The following is a 26,644-nucleotide window of genomic DNA, read 5'->3' as shown; positions in this document are numbered from 1 at the left end:
TCATAAAATCATCAGTCCCTAAGTTCAGGGCTGGAAACAAGGTCACTTCTGCAGCAGTGAGTTCAGCAGGCCTTGAAAAGCAAGTACAACTTTTACATCTCTGCCTTCTCTGCTCCATTAACAAAGCCGCAGTGCAGCTGGATAATTGAGAGAACACAGCTTGGCCCAGGGTGTGGAGCAGCAGCTGCCCGCCTGGGGCAACACAGACACAGCACTTCTCGTGAAGGAGAGAGGAAGCCAAGGGTGAAGCTATCTGGCCCGCCTTGCAGCGGAAAGAAAGGGGAACCGGTCAGATCCCAGGGGGAAATAACAGCAAAATGAGCCTTCGCAGAGAGGTCACAGAGCGTGCCAGCCAACACCCGAACACACGGTGTAGTTTAGAGATCTCGCTGTCCGGTGATGTCAGAGGCTGCCGTGCGGGTTAACCGTTAACTGGCAGGGGAGGAAGCCTGCAATTCCGGTAATGACAACCACATTGTTCACCTCCCCTCGAAGTAGAAGCAGGGTCTCTGCCTCCAAGGCATCCCCTAGGAGGAGTCAGGCGCAGCTCTGAGAGGCCACGGAGCAAACCGCAGGCGCCCGAACCTGGAACCAGCCGCATGACCCAAACGTGCCACGGACACAATGAGTGCTCAAGCAGAAGCAGCAGGAGTCAGATGCCAGAAAGCTTTCAGCTGCTGCGCTGCCCGGGACAAATCCTCCCTCTCTGGGTCTCCATTCTCACCTCTGTGAATGAGTGCTGGACGGAATGATGACTTAACACCCTTTCTCACTCCATGGTTGTGCATTGTTCTAATCATTTTGATAGATTTCCTTCTGTCTAAAACCTAGTATGAAGCTGCCTGCAGTAAATTTCTGTGCTCCCTGCTGGGATATATGATTTCATGTTGTTCTCCTTGTTGTGAAAATTACATCAGCAGTGAGTCCAGAATGCCTGTCCTCGAAGTCCAGGCCATGGCAGAAGCTAGCAGTTCACACAGGGCCTCTTCTAACAGCTGGGGCTTTGTGTGTTATGTTTCACAAACCTTTGGGGCAGACACTGCGGTCAGTCCACTTACTCTTTGGTCTTGGGAGAGGTTTCTCCCTGCAATGTTCTTTGAGGCATACAAAATGCATCAATTAATATTTAGAAGTGTCCCAAGGATGCTTGAGAAAGAGGTGCCTCATCTGTGAGCATCTACACGAGATCACGGGGGTGGAATTCGATTTGTTATTTCCCCTGGTCTCCGTGGTCCTTGGCCACGCTTTCTGCTTCAGCGTTTATTCTTTTGCCTGCTTGGACCCTAATAGACTGAGAATGCTCTGTCTAATGTCACACAACTGCACTGCTGATTTCTCCTCAGTTCTGCGTTTGAACGTTCGCGTGTGAATGTGGTATCATTTGCAGCACCCTATGGATGATCCCATATTATATTTAATTTAAACCAACCTGTCCCTTAAAATATAAATCTGTTGTATTTGTCCTTTTTTTAGTCACCTTATCTTAATAATATTTTCCTTTTTTATCTTTCTGTTTCCTTGCCATCTTTTTCAATCAGATAGTTTTGTGCTATTGGTTTGTTTGTTTGTTTGTTTGTTTTTGCAGCACTGGGGAGAGAACCCAGGTCCTATGCATAGAGCTATGTTCTCAGCACATTTGGGACTTTTTATTTTGAAACAGTCTCCCTAAGTTACTCGGGCTGGGCTGGAACTTGGTGTCTCCCTGCCTCCCAGAGAGCTGAGATTACAGGCCTGTGCCACCACACCTGGCTTATTCTATTGTTTATTTGTTTATCCTTGCAGTGCTTCATGATTTTCTCTTCTAAGAACTTTTACTACGTATTGTTTGGACTATGATATTTATTTCCCATATTTCTTACCAATCTCTTACATTTCCCTTTTTCTTTTACTATAGAGTTCTTTTCTTTTCTTTTTCTTTTTTTTTTTTTTTGGTACCGAGGATCGAACTCAGGTCCTTGCGCTTGTGCAGCAGGCGGCAAAACCGCTGAGCTAAATCCCCAGCCCTACCACAGAGTTCTTGAACAGGCTGTATAATCATTCATTGTCTTTGACATTATCAAGTTTGCCATTTTGTTTGGAAAATTATTTTTAACTTTGTCATACTTTATCCAGACACAATATTTACATTGGCTTGCTTCTTTTCAGGGACACGGTTTGCAGCCTCTGGCCAGCTATGGCCTTTATAAATGCTCATCAGTGCTTCCTCAAATGTTCTGACAGTCCATCCTGAGCAGGTCTGAACTGCCGGGGACCCTAAGACTTCTGCTGACTCACAGGGGCGCTCGGAGGCTGCCCCACTCCTGTCTCATTGCAGGCAGAAGGAAATCTCCCCTCCACCTTGCAGCCATTTCCGCTTCTCACAGAGGCCTCCCGGTCTTCTTGTTCAAGCTCTTCATTTGGTTGGAGGTGGACAGTTGCCCAAACTCCAACTAGCTTAAGGACAGCTGTGAGAAGTGCAGCAGAGTGGACGCGATTAGAAGAGAGGTTTCTGTGGCAACTAAGCCCCAGAACTGTAAGGCTTCCTCAGCATTGACCAGTGCTTTGTTCATGGTATAGCAGTACAGTTAAGTCAGGTCGCCTGACTTTGAGGGCGCGTCTGCCACTTCTTAGCTCTGTGAACTTTTCTCATCTCCTTTTCTCCATCCATAAAATAGCTGGATATGGGTACTTGACTCACATGGCTGTTGCAGGGCCAGTGTGCCAGGCTCCTCTTGTGACGTGTAAGAGCAGGAGAGTGCCAGTATGGCCTGAACTAGCATCCCGAGCAGACGGAGCGAGGAACACGACAGTCGGATCGCCTCAGACAGGGGTGGAGACAGCATCCCTGGCCAGGTCTCGGCTCCCCCGGCAGCCGCTGTCTGTGCTTCTGCATGGTGCTGATGAGCAGCACTGACCTGCAGCGTCCGTCTCCACCTGGAGCAGTCACGAGTCTGCCAGCCCCAGCTCTCCTACCTTCTTGTCCTGAGATGATATGGCTTAAAGTAACAAAAATCAGTAGCAAATTATATCAAAGAGGTGGCAAACATTAAAGAGGATAGAGATGAAATACAGGCTTCATAAACCACTAGACCTAGGTACTCAGCGCGCTGATACTTTCAGTAGGATCTGCACTTCTGCTGCTCCTGTGTATACCTTTCGCATCCCCCTCAGACCGTTTATCCCATGTGCCAGGGGCTTTCTTGTGGAGAATTGCAAGTTCCTTCACTTTGTAACCTAAAAGTGGCAGCTTCTGTTTAAAAAAATAACAAACAAACAAGCAAATGATTTGATTGACATGGTGTAAATTACACATCCGAGCCTGAGTCAATTACTGTAGTCAAAGAACAGGAAGCTGTTTGCAATTTTCCATCAGAGCTGTGTATCCGGCGTGAGGAAGAAGCCATTCTGACAAAGAAGGAGAAACTTCTTTGAGAAGATAAACACTTTCTAACAATAATACCTCCCTCATTTGCCATCCCAGATGGAAAATCAACAGGGCCAACAAATTAACAAGTAACACGGACATTAGACGTGACACCGAAGCCACATTCTGAGGACCTGTCCGTTGTGCAGAGAATTACCCTGTTGTCTGCAGGACTGTGGTGAGGCTGAGGGCTCCTAGATCAGGAAACCACCTGGATGGCAAAGGCAGCTTGAGAGGGTCACGGCCGGAAGTGGCTGTCCACTGACCACTGTGAACGTGCCTCAGCAGGGCCGCACCGGGTCTGTTCATCCCGTCGCCTGGAACCAGGTCCCCCTTGCCTAGCGTGAATGGCACCTCTTACTGTTCACTCTCACGGACAGAGATTCCTTTTGCCATTGTTGCATACTATGTGATGGTTTCAAGGTGAATTTGAGAGGGACTAATTAACATTGGTTCTCATACTAACAGTTTGCCTAGAAATCTCTGAAATGTTTAAGATAGCGTCTTTCGCTACACATCAAACCTTACAGATGTCCAGAGACTTGGGGAACTGGTCCCTGTGCCTGGATTTGCCTGGGCTCCCAGAATGTCCGGGACACCAGGAAGGAAACGAATTCAACATCTGAGAGGAGGCGTTTTCTGTACCATGGCCCAGAGAGGTGAGGCCCAGTGTCTGATTTTGCTGTCTCTAAAATCTAGGATAAATTTAGACCTGAATCTTTTAAGATTTTGTTGTCTTTATTCTGTCATTGATATTTCACATTTTACTTGAGATTTAACAAAACAAAAAACCAGAACCAAACATTCCTGCTAGGCCATTAATTGTTGAACAGACAAGCCTCTCCGCTCCTTCCTAACCTCTGCTGGGCTGGGCCCAACTGGAGTGAGGTAGTGCACTGAATCGAGCTGATTAGGCCCTCCTGCATTCACAGACCCTCCCCATTCCCAAATGGCCACATATTTTCACAGAAAGACCCAACTAGTATCTCTAAGATAGTTCAACTTGTTTTAAAAATATAATATCCTTCCCTGGGGTCATTATTTTTCTGTTTTTCTATCTCTTTCTGAGTTATCAGAATTCTCCAAATTTTTTCCCATAAAGACACCTTCATCGTGAATAGGCTTTTTTTCCCTCCTCACATTGAAGACTTTAGAATCAGTCAGTCTTAAAAATAACAGAACTCATTCTTGGTTAACAAAGTGCTGTGGTGTCTGTGAGTTATTTCTGGCATATGTGGAATTTCTGTTAAAAAGTAAAGGTCTCTGAGGTGTTTAGAAAACATGAGTTAAGGTGGAAAAGAATACCACACTGAGGAAGCACTATCCAGCTCTTCCTTTGCCCATGGTGTATTAGCCATTCTTTCTTAATGATGTCTGGCACTCACCAAATCTTTTTTCCTAAAGCCATCCAAACCCTGAGTTTACAGACTTTCTTTCAAAGACTACAGGCCATGCAATGGCAGACAGCATTTCCAGGGTATTGGAAGGCAGATGAGCATACCACAAGCCTGCCCTCCTTCGCGCAAACGGTTGAGTTTCCCACACACATATCCAGAGGGCTCGAAGTGTGGCTCATGCCATTCATGGAGTGTTTGGAGCTTTTACTGACCTGGTCCTCACTCCTCTTCCAGTCTTATTTAAAACCTTGCACACTCAGTCAAATTTGAGTGCACCAAATCCCACACACCAACACAATCTGCTTCTTTCTTCCCAGGCTCTTTCACTACCTTAATCTGGGTCCGCCAAAAACTGCACACATTAGGAAAAGGAAAACTTGGATAAATATTTTAATACTAAATTTATGGAGACATCATGAGGTGACTGCAAGTTACTTTTGGCCTCTGCAATGACAAGAGGTGCTCAGAGTGGTGGCCAGGAGCTTCCAGACGCTTATTAGTTCTGGGAGCTGCTGGGGCCTGCATATATTTTCTGGTGGACTCTGTATTAATAACATAGATTATGTCCAGATCACAAGATAGAGCTAGGTAAGTCACAGCATTCTCTGGTGGCCAGCTGCTCTCTCAGCATCACCACCCCCAGTACGCTCATCACTACTATCCTCAAAGATGTAGTTCGTACACCAGCCCTTCAGAAAACTTTCCTGATTCTCTGTTCAGAGCTGATTGCACCAGCCCTCAAGCTCCACACTTCTTTTCTCAGCTCATCATTTGTTTCCCTTTACCCTGCATTAGGGTGTGTGTTGTGCCACTTCCTGGCCACAGGGTTGATTACTCGAAGCCTAGCCCTCAGTGTTCTGCCTTTATCTACCCTCTCCCTCCAGTACCCACACTACACAGCTGACTGCAGCTTCCTAAGACACAGCTGCACCTCTCCAAGTGCACATTCCACGGGACTCAGGCACACACCAGAGCACTGCCAACACCCGTCTTCCGAGCAGACCTCTGTGGGCACTGGACTGGCCCTCCAGCTCTCTTGCCAAATCTCCCAAGTCCCTCTCCCAAGACCTCTTTTCTTTCTTCACTACAATTAACTACCATGGCTTACAGTTCTTGGACCACACTCCTCAATCAACACACTAGTGTTCTACCTATCTGTGCAAATTACTGCATTCGTGGATACTCTTAAAGCATGGTGTTTATCATGCTATTACCCTGCTCAGAAACTCCCCACGCCCTTCATTACCCACTGGGTGCAGCCCCCGAGGCTACCTATCCAAGTCCTCCTCATCCCGAATGCTAACTGCACTGTGCTCTGTACGTTCTCTGTGAAGCCATGGTCCAGTGGGTTTCATGCCTGTGCCCTTCACAGCCTTGTGCTGTGCTTTGCACATGGTAGCATGAGACGTTTGCGGATGTAATTCCATAAGCCTGTCTTCATTCCAGAGCCCTGTGTCTGGACCCACTCACGTGAAACCCTGCTCTCATGATCTCATTTCACATCTGATCAGATTTCCTTAATCTGAGATTCTGATAATGAGGCCAGAATTTAGTCATAAATTTATCTTTATAATATTACCTGAAAATAACTTACTAGGGCAATAACAGCTAGCACAGCATATGTTTAATCTATTTTTTAACAAAGACACTTTAAGCATTGAGGGGTTTTTATACTCAATTAGTTCAGTATAAACATATACCAACCTAACCCCAAATACATCTCAAATTTGCTGAGATACAGTTCTTGTTAAATCTGCAACGACTCCCACTCCATTGATGCGAACAGTGAGTCCTGGCTTCGCACGTGACCACTCAGCTGCTCCGTGTCCTTCTGTCTCACACTTCTCAGTAAGAAATGCAGAACGAGTCTGCCGAAAATGACCGAAATCTGCCTGTTGTGCGCCAAGTCTGCATAAATCTGTCGCTGTGGGACTGAGATGTCCTCAGAGGAGCAACAGCAGCACAGCAGGATCCTGAGCCCCTGAACCTCTCAGCTATAACCTCCTGGTGCCTGGCAACCCTTGTAAAAGTGACAATGGCAATCCATCCCCTGGTAGAGGACCCAGCTCTGCCTGGCCGTGGAGCCCAGGATTCCCCTCTGTCCAGGCCACGGGAGCTGGTTAGCTGAGCTGTAAAGGGTAAGCCCTCACAGCTGCTTCCTGCCAAGTGGGCACAGACTGCTCTAGAGTCAGCCTTGGACCAAGGTTTACTCTTTTAATGACCTTTATGTCCATGACTACAGGTCCGCGGTACGTAACCGTTATACTTCTCGTGGGGAGTTGGTACTTGGAGGTGACACATCTTAATTCTCTCATCCTCTCTCCCTCCCCTTCTCCCTGCAACTCTTGGTCCCCTTCCATTTGCGAAAGTCAGTCTTCCTGCTTCCTATGAGCTATTCTTTTGGGGGGCTTTTTCGTAGACTTTCCATTTTACCTTAAGTGATTGTCCACACCTTCTCTGCTGACTGATGAGGTTCCTGCTACCTCAGTTGCCCTCAGAACTGTACTCAATCACCACTGTGTCCCACACAACATGGGAGCAATTTGGAGAATTCTAAGCAACAAGGCCTAGGGACATCATCAGACTAGGGCAAATGCTGTGGTCAGAGACTGCATGTGGCATTAATTAAAAACAACCTGCACTGACACAAATGCAGCTGCACTGCCCACTTCTACTCCTCTGCAGTTTCCACAAAACTGCCCACAAAAAATGTCTCTGTCCCTTTAGCTTCACAAAAACCACCATAAATTCACTGCGGGACACAGAATTCCAAAGAATTGAACCTTAATCTACGGAGGGGAGACATTTTCCCATGCAGGTGCCCTGTGGGCGATGACCCAGGGTTGCACTTATCCCACTCAGCTTCCCTTGATCCTCTCACAGGCACGGAACTGGAGAGCTCAGGAGGCCAGCAACTGCTTGGCGACCTGCCGTCTACCGTGGAGCGGCTCGGCCTGGATGCTGCTCTGCAGGATATATGCCATTAGGCGGAACCTCTCTGAGGGACAGGTGGCTCAGGACTAGGACAGTTAGGTTCAGACGCCCCCCGAAGCCTCATGCCGATGAGGTGGGACTTTCTTTTTCAGAGGTGGGCGAATCTGGAATGTGTGATGCTGGGGCTAAGGGTGTGTGGTTACTAAACCACTACACGTGAGTGACTGGTTTGGCACTGCCCTGATCCCGGCAGTCCGCATAAGATAAAAGCATAAAAGCAGCAGAAAGATGCTGTTAAGCTCCCTTGTTTCCTTTGCTATCTTGTGGACACCATGTTTTTTCTCCTCTGCAAGGCCTGTTTGCCATCCCTGCCTCGGAGCCAGCTGAGTAGGGACTGAAACCTCTGTGAACTGCAAACCACATAAACCCCTTCCCCTCCAACTTTGGGTGCTGGGTATTTTGTCTCAGCAAGGGGAGAAAGTAACTAACACAGGGACAAACGATTCAGTGTGTACTCAGCCTGCATACTCAGATACTCAGGAAAGAGTCACTGTGTTAATTTTAACTCTGCGGGCCTGTTTCCTAATCTCTTCCATATGGTAATTATCTCTACCTATTTTACAAGATTGTTATAAAAAGTGGACATCCTTGGTAAGCTGCAGTTCAATATGCAATGCAAAAACAATGTTGTCTTTATGCAAATAGGGTGTTGCTGCTCATATCTCCCACAACTCCCAAATTCCCATGTCTCTCTCTCTTTCACAGACATAAGCGTAAAAACATAAGCATAAATGATAGGTGAACAATACTTCCATAAAAGGAGAAAAATGAAAACCAACCATAGTCCATGTCCCTAAGATACTTCATATATTTTCAGAAAAGGATACAGTGGATCATGCTAGAGTTGCATGTTGTGCATTCTGATAAAATCCGTGAAAATGGAAATGTTAATACATGTGAAAGATGAAATTTTGCCTTGAACCAGCAATGTAGAGAGTAGGGCACACGCACAGTGGAAAGATGGCAGTCAGAAGACAGGGCAGAGAGAAGCCCAAAAGAGGAGAGACCTGCCCACTATCACAAAACAGAGGAAAGAGAAAGCTGTTGAGAACCCATCCTGTCCAACATGAGTAGAAAGAATCACTGCCATTTCCCCGGGAGGAACAGCAGGCTCCAGAGCAGGCAGGTGATCCAATGTCATTCACTCCAATCAGTAACCAAACACTTAACGCAAGTAGCTCAAAAGGGAAATAGGCAGAAAACGAAAGTCCTCACCCCCAGTTTTTCTCTTGGAAATTGTGGTTCGTTGTATGAACAATCTCTCAAAATTGCAGCTTTTTAATGACATTTTACGTATTTTCTAGGACTCTTGGTTTCAAGTAACAAAGTTGTCCTATTATTCTTAAATATATAATTAAACTTAATTAAACTTAATTAAAGCTTAATAAAACTTAAAATTGTAATACATTTTCCATTATTCTCTAGATAATTTTTCGGCATTTACTTCTACTCTACTTACTTAGCATTGCTTGCATATTTTTTAAACTATAGCCTCATCTCCCAATGAGTCATTGAAAATAAGTTGGTCAAAATCAGATGTTTATAGTCACACTACACATTTATGCGGCCTGTGTATACTAGGGTAATGTGCCCGCTTCATCATACACTTCTGACAAAGACATTCACGCTCTAAGTAGTTTTGTCTTTTTCCTGAATTTAAATTCACTTCATTCAGCATTGTCTACTTTATATATTTGGCCATTTTTATTACCTTTCCAACAACATATTGCTTCATGCATTACAAAATCTTGTCTAACCCTTTCACATAAGTGTGTGCTCGTCACTTAACAACATACTTTTTCTTGGAGGCTTTGAGTTTTATCAAAGCTCTGGTGCAAAGTAAGAACAGCCTCACTACAGATTTAAAGACAAGCTGTGCCTGAGCATTTAGATTTACTGACCTAAGAGCACAAATAAATACAAAGAACTGGCAGATGTGTAATGCGAATGTCAGACCAACAGCTGGACATCCTCAAACATCTCCTTGCTGCCAGATGGGCACAGAAATCTATACAGGACCCAGGAGGAAGGCTTCAGTCCTGACACACTGTGACATGACAGGGTAAATCCCACATCCGTCACATCTAATGTCGTAGAAAGTAGGCCTTTGTGCACAAAAAACTACACATAATGTTTATAGCAGCTTGCAACTGGGAAGCAGCCGAGATGTCCTTCAGCAGGAGAATGGATAAACCACGGCAATCCAGGCCACAGACTATCACTCAGCACCAAACATTGGCACTAAGAGAAGTTATCAGGCCACGGAAAGACATGGAGGAACTTTAAGTGCATATTTCTAAGTGAAAGAAGTCGATCTGAAAAGGCTGTACATCGTAGAGTCCACGTACGTGACATCTGGGAAAGGTGAGGCCACGACACAATAAAATGATGAGTGGTTGTCAGGGTTGGCAGATAGGGGCTGAGCAAAAGGGAAGACGGAGGCCATCATGGCAGGGACAATTGTCCAGAAGAAACCGCCATGTGAGATGCCGGTTGTTATACATTTGCACAAGCCCACAGAATCTGCAGTACCTAGAATGAACCCTAACGTGAGCCGCAGACTTCAGGTGGCCGTGACGCATCAGCATCCAGTCGTCAGGTGCAGGAGTGACCCACTGAGGGGTGCAGATGACACAGGGGACCACGCAGGGAGGGCAGAGCACGTGCAGGGGATTGCTGCACCTTCTCGGAGTACTGCGGTGGACCTACAACTATCCTGAAACTATAATGCCAGTTAAAAAGAATAATTTTGCTTATTGATAATTATGTATTTATTAACAATAGATTGTTTAATAATGATAATTAACATAGCTATCACTGTGTGTTTCCTCTGTGCCAAGTGTCCTTTTATCCCCTGTGTATGATTTTATTTACTGAAGAGGGCCCTGGGAATGAAGTACTAGTCTTACTTGAATTTCACTGGTGAAGAAGCTAAGACAGAGCAGTTCAGTAGTCAGATCTCACTGTCTCCTGCTGTCCCTGAGGCTATGCTGAGCCCTCACTGCCCAGCAGCAGCTGCTGCAGGGAAGGAAGAAGTGAACGCTACTGAGAACCTGCCTGGGGCAGACAGGAGCCCTCCCAGTCCCGCAGTGCTACCTGTGTGCAGGGGAGCCCTGCCCTGCCCCCACCGCCTGGCCCCCATGGTCATGTGCTGTGTGTCTCCCCAGAGCACTGCCTTGTTGCCATGGTAAGCCCAGAGGTGGAGGGGTCCTCAGCCCACAGGGGGCTGCTTGAAGCTATGGAGTAGGCAGGGAGCTGAGGAGGACTTCAGGCACCTCTGTATTTGGGCAGAGGGCACTGCTGCTTGTGTTCGTGAGAATGGAGCTGGGCGGGCAGGTGTTTCCGGTGAAGGCCCACCAGTGTCACGTTAAGAAGCAGCCAGGACCCATGGCTTCGAACTTCAGTACCAAAGGCTGTCTGTTTTTCATGCAAGTAATGGAAAGTCAGCCTGTGAGTATTGTAAGAGCACCGTGGGCTGAGGATGGTGGCGGCCCCTGCCACAGCATGACGTGCACCACCAGGCGTCCACGGCTGTGGACCGACCCCACCGTGCTTGGAGTCCGTCACTTCAGCACAGGAGGCTGCCCCGCCGCAGAAGCAAGAACCCATAGACTTCCACAAAGCAGCCACACAGCCAGGTCCCTCCCTTCGTCCTGCCCAGCAGGTGTCTGGCACCAGACAGACCTCAGAGCCTCCGGGCAGAGCGCGAGCACTAAGGGACCGGCCTTCTGGCTCTGGGCACACCTCCCTCACCCCCACACCCACATGGCCACCAGGCTCCGTTCCTGAGTCACTTTGGGTCCTGTATCTTCCGAAAACAAACAACCAACGTACATCCCTTTGGCCAAGTCCTTTCTAGGCCTGGAAGGGGAGTGATTCATAGCACAGCCATCCTGCAGCCATCTCTGATCAATGCCCCTTCCTCTCGTGAGGCCACTCCAGTCTACGCAAAGGCTGAACACCAGCACTGAGGGGACAGGGGCCTTGCTCCCTGCAGAGCTTCTGCCACTGGAATCCTTGCCCAGTGTTCAGGGACTCAGCAGCACCCAGGGCCCTGTGGAGCCGCAGTGGGTGTCCCGTCACCTGGGGATGTGACGATACTAAAGTTTAGATTTGGTGAGACTGCAGTGGAGCCCAGCAGCAAATCAGGGCCATGATATCAGCCCCGTTCTCTCACGGCTTCTGTGTGAGTAGCAAGTCACGCAGAAGGAGTAGACACTGGGACAGGAAGACCAGAATTTCAGTCCTTAGGAGATTAAAAGCCCAACTTTTAGAAGAATGTGCACTAATGCAGAACAATAATACTAACAACAATGATCTAGCACAAGTACTGGAAAATGTTTCCTGCGTTATTAGTGATGCATAGACATGTCTGTAATTAGAAGCCAGGATTATCAAACATATGAAAAAGTTCAAAGGAGATGTAGCTTTATGTATAAGGGTTCATTCAAAATCTTATCCTCATTCCTCCAATCAGTAGCATGCCTTTCAATTAATGCTTCTGCGACCAACACTACATTGATTGCCTCAGGAAGAGAAGACACAAGAAGCACAAGTGCCTGCCTACCAGGCAGTCTGGCTACACTCTGACTGGATGGTCAGGGCACACATGGTAAGTGACCATACCAGCAAGGCAGGCCACACGTCCTCATGGCGGTGCCTGACCCACAGATGCTGCAGTGAGGAGCAACTCATGTTGCACAGCCACTGTCCATCTCACCCCCTTTGCCACACAGTTATCAAGGCTCCTGGTGGTCAGCAGCCCACAGTACTGCCCCACCCCTGCAGGAGGCTTCCGTTCCTCCTGCCCCTGCTCCTCCTGCTCATCCAGATCCCCAGCCCACCCTGAGCCTGAAGCTGGGACTTGGAGCACATTGTCCATGAGCAGCCAGAAGCCCAGGGGCATTCGAGGCTCTGAGCCCTTCTGGCTGGCCTGATGCCACTGTTCCAGGCTCCCATGAACCCTAGCCCTTTCTTGCAGCACTAAGTGTACACATCTGGAGCTCCCTGAGATCAGGATCTATGCCCAAGTTCCTCCTTGTAACCAGAATGCCTTCGCCATTTGGGCACTGGCTTGTCCAAAAAATCTTTGAGGGATAAACAAATAAAGGAATAAACCATATCCTGCCTAAACGTGTTTGGGGAGGTTATCTTGAGAACAAAACCCCTATGCTACCCAGAAAACTATTGTTAAACTAGAAGCAGAGAGAAAGAATTACAAATAACACACAAAACAAGTGAAAATGTATCCAAGCATAAGTTTTCATATATGAATATGCAAACATGAAGAAAATTAGGAAAGGAAACATCGTAGGATTTTAACTTATTAAAGGGGAACAAAGAGCTGGCAGTAGAGGACAAGAGAGAGGAACAGAGAGTCAAACACAAAAAGGAAAATTAAAAGGAAAAACACCTCTAGTACTTATAAACAATCCCATATGTGTCTCTAAGTAGAATTAGAGAAGGAGAATGACAGTGTTCTGGTATGGAACAAATTAAAAAATCAGAATGAACCCAAGTACAGAAATGAGATGTATGCTTCCAAACAAGTGGGAAGAAATGAGAGCCATGGACAGCATCCCAAAGGGCATCCTTACACAGAAACAACAGGACCAGGGACTCCCCTAAAAGAACTGGGGCCTCCTGGCCACTGGCTTTTGTAGGTTTTTGGCTTTCCCACTATCATGTCCAACTCCAGCTGAGAACAGGTCCAAACGAAATGGTTCACACAGCTACGCCTGCATCACATGAACTGAACTAGTATCAACAATTACATCAGAAGAAATGTGTTTACCTTGGTTTCCCGCCACAGAAAATGGGTCCAAAATGATGTTGAACATACGCCTTTCGTTCCTGCTTCTATGAGAAGGACAAATAATTTAACAGGTGGGACTCAGAATTCCAAGGAGGTTTTTTATTTTTATTTTATTTTTTATAGTAAAGTATTAAACATTCCACTTTTGCTGAATGGAATCTGGAACCTTTCTTAACTAACCTCAGCAAGCTCTATTTATTTTGCAAAAGCCCTCTTAATGCTCACATTAGCGGTAAGTTGGAAAGCCTGGCAAGTCCAATCAGACTGTACTTTCACATGTTATCAGTACAATGTGTTTCTTCAACCGAGAGCCCAAGCTCCCTAACGCCTCCAAAAATTGATCCAGACAGCGAAAAGAGAGGAAATCCATTCCACTTGAACATGGCAGTTGGTCCAGACTTCATACAGTATCATTTCAGTCTAGAATTTTCATCAGCGCTGCCAAAAACATCAAACAGAAACATTACCTGACTTTCTCACAGTTTTCACTCTCCAAAGAATAGCATCTTGTTCCAGGCCTGAGTAGAAAGGAACGAATTAAAGGGAGTGGGATGGGGAGAGGTCACGTGAAGCATTTTTAACGGTTTCTCACTACATGATTTTTAAGATTCATGATAATTATTAAGAAAAGCTTGATGCAGCTTTGATATTAAGGACAACTAGAAGTTTTCCAAATGTTAAATGCTCTCTTTCTCAAACTGAAACTCACCAACCATTTCTCATAAGGGTATCCTATTCATCTTGCTCACTTTTCCTCTTTTGTTTATCTATCCTGCGTAGGCATTCAATAGATTATTCAGGGGACTCCAATAGCTCTGCTAGCTGTCAGTTAGGACGCTTTCCACTGATCTACGCAGAGTGCACAGCCTTGAGGAGACCCTAACTACTGAAATGAACACGCCCTGGAATATACAATGTGTCAAACACATGTGCATAAATACCTTGCACCCTTGAAGTCCAAAAGGTAGTGAGGTTGGTGCACAGGCCACCCAGGTCTCAGAACCCCCGAGCTTCTCCTATGCGCCCCTGGCTCCAGTCTTCTGTGTTCCGCCTGCAGACCCAGAGGGCGACACTGCTTAGAAGCCTCAGCCCAGCAACACGTACAACTTCCCCTCACAGCCTACTGGTTAGGGCTTAATCAGCCGATTACAGTGCAGGTTGTGTGCCCTGGATGAAGAAGAGCCACAGTTAGTGGGAGACTTGCCACTGTGTCGTGAAAGCCAGCTGGAATAATCCACTTTCTAAATTCTACTTGCGTTATAATTACCATGACAAGTTAGTCATCACACGCTGGCTCTGGGTGTGGGTATTTGTGTATATATGGGGTGTGTGTGTGTCTGTGTGTGTGTGTGCTGGCCAGATAACTTGACCACAATGCTCTGGCTTCTGAATCACGCAGAGTCCAACACCTGACACTTAGCAGTCCGGATAACCTGAGAGGACAGCCTCTGACACAGCCCCTGCCGTTAACAATCGAGTAGAAGGGATTCAGACATGCTGAAGGCAGTCCAGACTCTGAGGCAGAATCTGAGGTGACACAAAAGCTTGCTGAGCACTCAGCCTTCCTTCGCGGTGCCGACTGCATGTCCATGTCCGTATTAAACATCCTTGTGTCCTTCACACTCCCAAAGGCTTTGCACAACAGGGCAAGTTACCATGTTCACTGTTAATAGTTCATAAAGTCCATCGATAATTCTCTTCAGATCTCCAAATATTACTCTGTATGAGAATCAAAACTGGGTTTAAGCGTGCGTGCACACACACACACACACACACACACACACACGGATGTCGAAAGGTGAAATCCAACAAACTCAAGGTAAGGTGCCTAGAGGCAGACCCTGATTTCCAGGCTGGAAGGCCACACTCCACCACAGGGGCCCCAGTCAGCTCCCCAGAAACTGACTCCAGTTGGGACCATAACTACAGCTGCTTTGTTGTTCACAGAGACCATTTTATCTGATCACTCTCAGGGCTTCTATATGATAAAAAAGAAAGCTCCCACTGTACCTGTGAGCATACTGGAATCCACCTGGACTGGAGGACTGCAGTCCCACAGCCTAAGACTTTGTCATTCTGTACCTGAGTAGACCTGTAGCACCTGGTGTGCCAGGGAGTCTGTTAGAAATGCAGATTCTCAGGCCCATTCTCCGACCTACTGGAGCAGATTCTCTACCCATCAGCATCCCTAGGAATAGCAGTCCGATCCGAGATATGGTGAATATTTAAATGTTGTTTAATGTAAATTCACCACAGTAAAAGACACACTGCCACTAATCCTCCTCCAAACACTCCCCCACTTTGAACACACTTCTCACCCATTGCTCTTGCCAATGTCTGAACCAGGAGTCATACTTTCATGGCTGCCTCAATGTCCTGAATCAACTCCACACATTTATCTTTTCTGATCATTTGCACTTTGGGGAAGAGCCAGAAGCCACACCATGCCAGATTCCGTGACCGAGGCGGCTGGGGCACCATGTCGTGTGTGTCCAAGACCACAGCCCTCGGACCACAGCTTAGAGAGACACCCGGAAGAGCACCCCCGACCGCTCCAGAAATTGGCAAGAAGGGTGGGTGAGCATTTGGAGTGGGAGAGGGAGTGGGCATGGGATTAATAGCAATGTGTCTTTTACTGCAATGAGCTGTTTTTGAAACATTCACCATATAGTTTAATCGCATCGCCTAGAAATGTGAGCAGTACGGCTCTAGAGTGCCCTTAAGACAAGACGTGAATGCCTGATGTGGAAAAATAACTCCTACAAAAGAGTTCCAGGGAGCCGGGGATTTAGCTCAGTGGTTTTGCCGCCTCCTATGCAAGCACAAGGACCCGAGTTCAATCCCCGGTACCAAAAAAAAAAAAAAAGAGTTCCAGCAAAGCAATAAGAAGAGAAATGAAAAAGACACAAAATGTTAGAATAGGCCATCCATGGAGGAAATGAAAAGGAGCAACAAACCTAAATAAACACTCATTTTCTTTAATTATTTGAAAAATGCACATTAAATCAGAAGCATAGTATCATTTCCACCTACCAGATTGACAAAGCTTTCAATATTTAATAATACCCAAAACTGAAAAACAAATATTGGGAAAGGCATGTTTTCTAATACTACGGAATTGAATTGTTATAATGTCTTTGAAAGTTTTTTTTTATCACCTGTTACTTTTCAGTTTCAAAGGCTTTGACTAATCGATTTTACGTCTAGGAATCCAGTCTATAGAAATACTTGTTCAAGTATCAAAGATAAACATAGAAGGATCTTTATTGCTCCATTTTAATTGTGAGCAATAAAAGGAATCTAAATATCTATTCATAATGAAATAGATAAATAACAGTGGTTTTCAGACTCAGGAATTAAGCAATAGTTTGGAAAATATCAATACCATAAAAGAGTGTCTATGATATATTACTGAATGCCGAACCAACTAACACGACAGGGCAGATTGACTACCCCTTACCCAAAATGATTGAGGGCAGAAGTGTTTTAGATTTTACTTTTTTTCAAATTCAAGAATATTTGCATATATAATGAGTTATCTTGAAGTTGGGATCTAAGTCTAAACCCTAAATTTATTAATATTTAATATGTCTTATATGCATAGCCTGAAAGTAATTTTATAAAATACCTTTTGTAATTTGGGGGCAGGTGAATTTTCCACTTGTGTTATCATGCTGACATTCAACATTTGGATATTTGGAGCATTTCTAAATTTAGATATTTAGATTACAGATGCTCAACCTGAAATAGTATGTTCCCACTTTTATATTTTAAAATTACACTAGATAACAATATGTCTATTATTAAAACTCAACAAACACTAAACTTAAAATCAGTGCATTTTGTTGTATAAAAATCACACTGCAATGAAATTGACAAAAAGGATATATGTGGATTTTTATGAATGCATTTTCATTTATTAGGTATACTACCTATGTATTTCACCTTATGTATGTAGCTGTGTATGTAGGCTGCACACGCATGTGCTCTCATTCATTGACAATTACATATGTATTTTCAGGTCCGAAAAGAAACAGGACAGGGCCAGGATTTAGCGCACCAAACCTTGCACCGCACTGCCCTGGAGCGGGGGTGAATCCAGATTTACTGACCCAGCTGTGAATAGAATACCCTTCTTCCTGTCTCACTTCTGAGTGTGATTTATTGTTATTCTCCTTCATTTCTCCTCCAGTCTGTCCAGGGTGGCCTCCCTGCTGTCAAACACACACTCCAGCCATTGCCCCTCCATCCTCCCAGCCGGGCTTCTATCTCCCTAATTACGGCAGGAACACGCCCGCCGAGCCATGATCTCCATCCTTCCTTGTCTGCCCTGCAAAGCTGCTGTGAGGCCCAGAAACTCCCAACCACCTTTCCTCCCCTGCGTCTTCAGAGGGTAAGGAGAAGAAGAGCCACAACTCCCCTCTTCCCTGTCTCTCCCATTGCTGTATACGACGCCAAACACTTCATGATTAACTGGCAACTACCAGTGGTATTTTTACTTTATTATGTTTTCAATGTTAGACATGGGATAGGAGATTTGTAAGAAATTAGTGCTTCTTCAGAAGCATAATGAGTTGACCTTTCCTATTTTGCAGATAGATTCACAGCAGCTCAGTAAAGTCAGACACTCGGCCAAGCTTAAGTAGCTTGTGAATAATAGTGCCAGTCTTCAGTTTTATTTCTATCTCTGAAGCCCATCTTTCCCCCCACCACACTGCTTTCCTGACCTGTCACTTAGATGGTCTCAAGAATTCCTACACTGCTGTCTCAAGAAGCAGCTGCTGATGGATGAATGACATTTTCAGTAGCAGTGTGGTGCAGTGAAAGGGTTTCCTGCCGCTGAATTTGATGAAAGGCTCCTGCTGTGCTCGGAGAAGCTAAACCTACTCCAAACTCCAGCTTGCTCACAAAATCATCAGTCTCAATCCCAAGACTGTGCAACTCATGATGGAAGTTTTACATATGTGCCGAGTGTAAAAGTAAGGCTGAGGTGATAAAGTTCAAACTCAACCCCTTGCTCCTTGTGTCCAGGGCAAGAGTGAAGTGCAGGGCACCCACCTCACAGTTTCTGGGGGTGCTCCCAGGCTGAGCTGTCTCAGGGAGCTGCGTGACTCCACCTCCTGGGAAAGGCCCACTGGTGCGCGGACACAGAACACTGGGCTCCCAGGGCCTTGGACACTGTGACAGCAGATGGCTGGCCTCCACCCTGCAACCGCCACAAACCAGGCTCCTGGGGCAGCTCTCCACCAGCCACTGTGCCGGTGTACTCTGAGGCAAAATACTCAACATTTCTGGGCTTATTCACCCAGATACAGTATGGAAATAATAGTGCTTTTCTTGCCTCCCCTGCAGGGGATTCAGAGGATCAAGACCAATCCTATAGGGATGATGGAAATATGCGGTGAGTGTTTAACTAAAATAATGTACTACAGTGAAAGATAAATTACTACTAATCCCCCTCAAAACTGTTCCCTCTCCCTTCAGACATACTTACCCACCCTTCTTGGCACTTTCTGCAGCAGTTCTGGAAAATCCTTTTCATGAGTATCTTCACAAGGTGTAGCCAAAGCTCCCATGCATTCCACTGCCCAATGCCACCCGGCAGAAAATCATTCTTGTGAAAACCTCACAGTGCATCCACAACCACCTTCTTGACTAGATCTGGCACCGTGTGACCTCTGGCTCTCCCCAAAGTCGAAATGATCAGGAAAGGTCAGCATTTGCAGTTGATTCAGGACACTGAGGCAGCTGAGGTGGCCATGACAGCACAGCTCGGGGAGGACTCGGGGACTGGCGGCAACATCTTTTACTGTAATCCGCTTTCTAAACTCAGACATTCCCCATACGTCTCGATCACACCTCATGCTTACAGTGAAAGTGTCTACATGAAAACCTGTCTGCACCGTACAGGGAGGAGTCAGCGTCACCCGAGGAGCAGCATACGGCGTGCTTCAGTGGTGCCCAGTACATAACCACAGTTCTTCACACAGCTGGCAACTTTGACACTTGGAGTCCATCCCATTTTTCAACCCTAATTTCTGAACCATATAATGGGAATGTTGTGTTCTTCTTGGAGCATCCACAGAGAATGGCACAGTGCCGCTGCCAGCCAGTTTGCACGGGCACCCTCCCCTCACTCACTACGGCAAAGGTCCCAGGAGGAGGAGTGTGAGTCCATCAGGACACCGAGCCTTCTGACCATGGCCAGCCTGCCTCTCTGCCACTTGGACTCCCTCCATGTTCTGCCTCTGCCCCTAGCCTCACTGAGGGGCTCTGCACAGCTTCCCAGCCCTCTGGTCTCTTAGTTTCTCCACTGGTAAAAAGAGATGGTGTTCTATGTGATCCTTGTATCTCTTCCAGCTTGGCTTTCCCCAATTATTCCACCTACTAATCCTCCCCAAGTGTGAAGACGCCCTCAGCAAGGTCTAGAGAAACTCACACATAGCAATTACAGTGTGTTACACAATTGGTGCAAAATACCCAGGGTTCACATCAAAATTATTTCACATGAAATGGCCGAGTCCCAACGTACACTCTCACCATAAGGGAATGAAACTTTTCAAATTCTCAGGAGGTGCATTGGAGCTGATCACATAGGCCTGCCCGGGTCCAGGGTGGGCTAGAAGCCCCCGGCCAGGCCTTTCTCCAACAATCCAAGCTCCCCTTTCCTTGTCACTGGGGTTTCTCAGAGCTCACTGGCAACCTGTCTCTGTAGATTCCCAAAGACTGATCCAGTTGAATACAAACATACCAACATACCCGGTGCCCAAGACCCACTGATTGTGGAGAGATTTTGGCACTTAACAAAATGGCACTCAGGTCCAGCCAAAGGAGAGGAACACCAGGAGATGATAAAGAAGTACTCAACACTGGGACCAGAACTTTGTAAACCAATCCCGAAAGACTCACCGATACCCTTTAAATTATCCAGCATAGCTCTGTAGGAAGTATCCCACTTAAAACACAAAGATCCATGAGCATCAGATCCAGATGACAGCAATTAACAACTGACTACATGTGATGCAGATTCTTAAATGAGTAATTTACTTATGTAGACACTGGGAAGGTCTTTGCTCCGCAGAGAACCTGCAGCACCATCCCATCGGAGGTCCTGCTGCCAGGTGCATTAGTGTTTGTTTACGGTCTGTCTGGTCATTCTCTGCCAAGCCGCTCTCTGCCCTGGGCTCCATAACTTCCATTCTATTTTGGCCAATGGGGTCACCAGTAGGAAAGCAAGGTGCAGGGAAAGCGATCTGGCTATGTACTGTACCTCTTCTGAATTCCCAAGCTTTCACCACCTTGCTGTGGTGCTGGCCGCTTGCTGACTCAACTCCACTCCTTGCTGCCTCAGCTCCACTCCAGCATCCCCCTCCAGTGGCACTCGGCCCTCTGGCCCCTCAGGCTACTGGTTTTCCATCACTGCAGTCAGCGCACAGCCTCTGCCCTCCCCTGAGCCTGCCCTCCCACATCTCTTCTTATGCTGGGCTGGGAATACCATCCTAGCTGTTTGGAAAGCTGAAGAAGAGTCAGCATCAGGTCCTAACTGTATCAAGAGTCATGAAAGGCACAGAGAATGTGTCTCCAGCATTTGAATACAAGCGAGGGTGTAACAGATTAACAGGTTTTATAGGATATGATTGCAACAGAAGGTGGTATAGCTGGAATCTGTTGGCGTTCTCAGAAAACATATGCACAACAACTTTCTTGGACTGATAAAAATGCCAAATATTTTCTCTCTTTGCCTCTTACCTTGAAAATTTAGGAGGAATTTGGATAGCCTCTTGAGTCCTTCAGAAAATCCCTCTGCAAGGAATCAGTAACAATATTAGGGTTTGATATACATATGCACGATGCAATGCTTACCACAACCAAACTAGCAGATGAATGTGGAAATAGATTTCATTAGGATGCATCTGAGGAAGCCACATGCAGCCATCACATGGAGGTATTTTACAGTATGGCAAAGTAATGGGGGTGTCAAATCCTACAACACACCACGTACTCAAAGCTGACATCCATCCTACTACCAAGCCCACAAAGGACAGAGACAAAAGACATAGTTCCTTTTTAAGCCATGAGTTGACTATTGCTTCTTTTTGCCTCTCTTCATTGCAGAAGCCAAAAGAGCATAGACATTTATCCCATAACTCCTGAAGCATAAGACACACACTCAATTTCCCAATCTCAGAGAGCTTCCCAGCAAATGACAAGGTGAACCCTTATTTTTTGCTGCAATAGACACACAGTCCATAATGCAGGATGCTAATAATGCCATCTTCCCGTAGGCAGAATCCATATTTATTTCTACTTTGTGAACTACACGAGAGACGTTAATGAAGAAGCATTTAATTTAAAATTAAATTCAAAAGCAAACAATAGCAAAACTTCAGATTGTGAGAACTGCTCTAATGAAAGGGAAATGTAGAGTGGTAAAGAGTGCTGAGGGCAGAGGATGGAGCGCTTCAGAAGACCTTGGCAGGAGAGACGCCTCCTGGGCACCCAGCACCCCAGGCCTGTGCAGCCACACCCGCCCCCACGCCGCTGCCACTGCCGAGCCAGGGCCTCCCGGGGCTGCGCGTGCTCACAGAGCCCCCCGACTCCCCAGCTGGGTCTGGGGTGACTGGCAAACAGGGCGGGGACAGCACGAAGTCTCCAGGGGCACATCCATCGGGCACTCCCCACCCCGGGAGACTGACAGGGCTCCCCACACTCAGGATCTGCAGGGGAAGAAGCTAGAAGTCGGCGCTCTTAGCAAACCTCCAGTTAGAACAAGTACTCAGTTACACCACAGTCACCGTGCTGCACCGTGGACTCCCAGAGCTTCTTCATCTCGTGGCCGAGACTTTGTGCCGACGGGCTGACCCCTCCCCCACTCCGAGCATGTCCTGTTCTCAGCTCCTGTGCGTCTGGGAACGGATAAAGAAACGTGGCGGCGCGTGGAACTACGCGTCATCCTGTCCCAAGGAAGGGAGGAAACCCTGGCGTTGCAGGGCACCGGGCCCGTGGACAGGCCAGGGCCAGGCACAGCCCCCTCCGTGTGGCCAGGGCCCTCACGGCCGCCACCCACCCGGAGATCGTGCCTAGGCGCCTCCGGGTTCGCCGTCTCCGCCCGCCGGCCCCGCGCACTCCTCGGCCTTCTGTAAGTGCTGCGGACACGCGCCTTTATTGAACTGCGGACACGCGCCGTTATTGAACTGCTTTTGAGGCTCTCACTCCTCACTTTGTATTTGCATCAGCGCTTTGACGGTCAGTCTGCTCACTAGACTGCAGGTTTTGCTCTGTGTACCTGGATTTTCTCACTGTTTTCGGCCCACAGTGCGACAAAATGAAAACCTGTGAACTCACAAAGTCCTCTGGGGGCGCAGGCCGTGTTCATCCTGATACAAATGAAGGGGAAGAGACTCCGAGACACGAGCTCACGGAAGAGAGAGGGTGGACACCGGAATTGAGAAGCGGTCTTGCTGAAGCCGACTCTGCAGCAGAAGGACAGCGCGCAGCCAAGGAGGGGAAGGGAGTCTGGGCTGGAGCCACCACGAGCCCTGGCAGCCCCTGCTCAGGTGTCACTTTGAGCCTCTGCAGGCCCCTGCCTGAGCCCCTCCGGCCGGCCAGAAACCGAAGCTTATCTCTGGTATTCAGAGGCCCAAGAAATTGGGCAAAGTCTCCTGATGGGGAATGCAGAATGTTGCCTGCCTCTGTCAAATTTCAAAATCTTGCAGTGTTGTCCTTTTTTAAAACAAAAATCTTTCATGCTAAAAATACGGTCTCTGCTCCCACCGAGAAATTCCCTCTTGTCACTGAAATGCCCCTGAGCGATCAGTAGTGGCGGACGGAGGTGAGCAGAGGAGTGTGGGCTGCGACCCAGCCTGGGACTCGAGGGCTCAGGTCGTCCGCGAGCCAGGGCGCCCTTCCTGTGGAGTCCAGGCTTGGCAGATCCCCGGGGAGACTGCACCACAGGGCACAGCGCCACCTGTCCCTATGAACGGCAAGGTGTGTGGGCCTTGCACACGCCCGTCCGTGTCTGGTCTCAGCCGCGCCACATCAGTTCCCCAAAGTCTTCCTTTCCTGCACTGGCAGATCTAGGGACGCCCTCTCCGGGTTTCCTGTGTCCCTTTCCAGACCGGCCCATCTGAGGGCACATAGGGGCTTCACACCTATGTTCTGCCCACAGCGTTCCTGCTCTGTGCACAATAAATGCTTCATAAGCGCAGGTCAACAGGCTGGTACTTCAGGACTGCACGCCTGGAAGTGTGTGTGCTCCTGAATACATAACCCTAGGAAGAGCCACTATCCAGACTCAGGCTGTCTGCACCCTAATCTCATGTTCAGGGAGAAGGAGGAGGCATCTTCCCAAGACTCTGTCTGGGCCGGAAGGGAGGAAGCCCTGTCCATTTGGAAACTAAGCCCCAAAGCTTCTCCCACGTGTGTCATGGCCCTGACACAGCCCCACACGTTGCTTCTGGCTCCCCTCCACCCGAGGCACCTGCTTCGGAATCGGTTGGGAGCCATGTCGGAGCTGGGCCCCAGCTCTCCCAAGGCCATTGGTTGGGAGTGGGGCGGAATGGTGCTATTCCTCAGAAGAGCTTTGTCCAAACTGGAAATGTTCCTGTGCATTGGAAGTTGCTTTTCTGAAGCCCTACTACACTTCAGGCCATGTCTGCTCAGGGTGAGAAGCAGTGGAACGACTCGAGAGGTCACTCCCCCGTGGGAGCTTGTCCATGGGCCGTGGAGGAATCTACTCATAACAAGGCGGACTCTCCCCTTCGCCCTCCTGAGGATTCCTAGATAACGTGCTGGGGCAAAACTCAGGAAGTCGGGACAGAGGGAGAGAAGTAATTCACACACCTAAGAAGATGGGCTGGGGCCGGTGGCCCCTTCTCCCCCTCCCAGGAGGGTTCACAAAGGACAGTGAACTGGAAGTGAGAGTACCCAGGCCTCCTGCTACTAACACAGCATTGCTCTCCCAATAGTCGTCTGAAGCCTGGAGGGATGCACACCATGGCTGCCATGCTTTGCGGGATTTCTGGCCCACCAGGGCTGCCAGGCGGGTATCACACATCTGAGGAGGTGAGTGGCCACTGGCACCCTGTAAACACTGCACTAACGAGACAGGCTCACGGGCACTTGCTTATTCAAGGCAAGGTCTGCCTCAAGGAGAAGAAACCTCCAGCATTCACACGGGGCACTTGGTGGTGGATCCCGAGGATGCCCACCCTGCAGCTTCTCAAAGGTGCCCCAAAGACAGGGTGGCCCTGGCTAAGCAAGCACAGCCCCGCTGGATCCCTTGCCGCACCTCTACTCCCTTGAAAAGGCTTCTCCTTTGGCCGAGGCTTCAGCTGAGGTGGACGGTACACTGCTTCCTCTGCTGCTCGCTTTTGCTTCTTTGGGAGCCACAGCCAACACAGAGAGGCCCGGCCCAGCCCGGCCTGCAGTTCTTTCTCTCCGAGGCAGGGACTCAGGGCGATGGAAGCGTCTGCAGCTGCCGGGGCTGCCATGTGACAGATGAAGGTCTTAGGAAACACCTTCGGGGGTCCGAGGGGACCCTGGGTACAGCTTGGTCTCGGAGGGGTGGACGTGGACATGCTGGCTGGTTTTGGTAGGTGATCGAAGTCCACAATTGCTCACAGATGAATGACTGCAAAGTAATTCATACTGGAAAGGTCTGAACCAAGGGTCTTTTACCTTTAGAGCACAGGGTATGATTTAATTTGGAAAACTAAGAAAAAATATATATATACCTAGATGATAGATGGATGAGGGACAGACGGACGGATGACTCTCAAGTCACCATGGTGAGATGTGGCTGAAGAAAGCTCACCGTCTGCCACGGCCCACCAGCCTGGCCCACCCGAAGTCCAGGTCTCTGGACATTTCCCCGGCAGGAGTCAGCCTGTAGCCCCCAGCTGCGGGCTGTGAACCGCACTGAACAGGAACACCACAGCAGCCTCTTAGTCCCTTCTCCGCTGCAATGAAACACCCACATCCTTCCACAAGCTTCTAACATCGGCATCTATTATTTGCACCACCTGTCTTGGTTTGGTGCAGCCATTGGACTACTATACCCTTGTTTCCTGTCTTCCGGGAAAATCAGGCCTTCAGCGACTACTCCCTCAATGGGAGAAGCCAAATAAACATTTTTGTCTTTGCAATGCTGCTTTATGATGCATTTTGTGAAAGATCTTGGCAAGATATGGTTATGGCTAAGTAATTTAATTTTCTTAACCCAAGACAATTACAAAAACTGTGAGATCTTGAAAACACCATGCATGAGGGTGTGTCCCCCACCATGGGTAACATTTGGAAAAGCAGACTCTCTAGGCCTGCATCCTGGGCAGACCTTCATGCTTGCCCTCACAGGAAGAGGTGTGATTTGCCGGGACATTGAGGGCAGGAAGCAAAGCCCAACACCAGTTAGATCCTGCCCTGAGACACCCAGCACTGGTAATATGAGCACCGGGGCCTTGTCTCAGAAAGAAGCCATGCAGAGTTAGTCCCTGGGCCACACTGGGTGACTTCCAATACAAGTTGCAATAGACAAATACTTGACCCTAAAAGGATACTGGCAATTGGCTGTCACTAGCTCAGAAGGGAGGATAGACAGGAAAGGGGAAAGAGATGGGGAATGACTACTGATGGTTACCAAGTTTCTTTTCTATGTAAAGAAAATGTTCTCAAATTGGTTGTGATGCTGACTGCACAATTTATCTGTGAACACAGGTACCACTGGATTGTACACTGAAAATGAGTGGACTATATAATACGTGAATTATACCTCAATAAAGATGTTTTTATAAAAAACCTGCTATGGGAGTTGTGCGGAACACGCCGAATCAGCCCGCTGCAGACAGGCAGGTCTGCGGACGCCATAGCAACGTCCTGAGTCGTGCCCGGGCTGCAATCCACTGGACACCCCCCCCCCCCCGCCCCAGCACCTCTGTACAGCCACCTGGTTCCACACTACAAAAACACAGAGGATACCAGACCACCAGACAGGGAGCTCAACTGGGGACTTGCAGCCAGAAATCTGCCTGAGTCTCT

General features: G+C 47.8%; 1 long non-coding RNA gene across 1 annotated transcript; it reads right to left on the bottom strand.

Annotated features, from left to right (window-relative positions):
* Positions 1–26,436, bottom strand: LOC110347895 (uncharacterized). The gene is made up of 5 exons (XR_015453255.1): positions 22,367–26,436; positions 21,359–21,412; positions 14,551–14,776; positions 14,077–14,127; positions 1–13,653 (listed from the first exon to the last, which is right to left on the bottom strand). It is a non-coding gene; the product is annotated as an uncharacterized LOC110347895 (long non-coding RNA).
* Between the last annotated feature and the right edge of the window lie 208 nt (positions 26,437–26,644).

This window comes from Heterocephalus glaber, unplaced genomic scaffold (assembly GCF_053883595.1).
Source record: "Heterocephalus glaber isolate CG9 unplaced genomic scaffold, H.glaber_assembly_v1.0 deba00001457, whole genome shotgun sequence".
Taxonomy (NCBI): domain Eukaryota; kingdom Metazoa; phylum Chordata; class Mammalia; order Rodentia; family Bathyergidae; genus Heterocephalus; species Heterocephalus glaber.
Note: the sequence above shows the minus strand (reverse complement) of the source record. Positions and strands in the feature narration are given on the sequence as shown.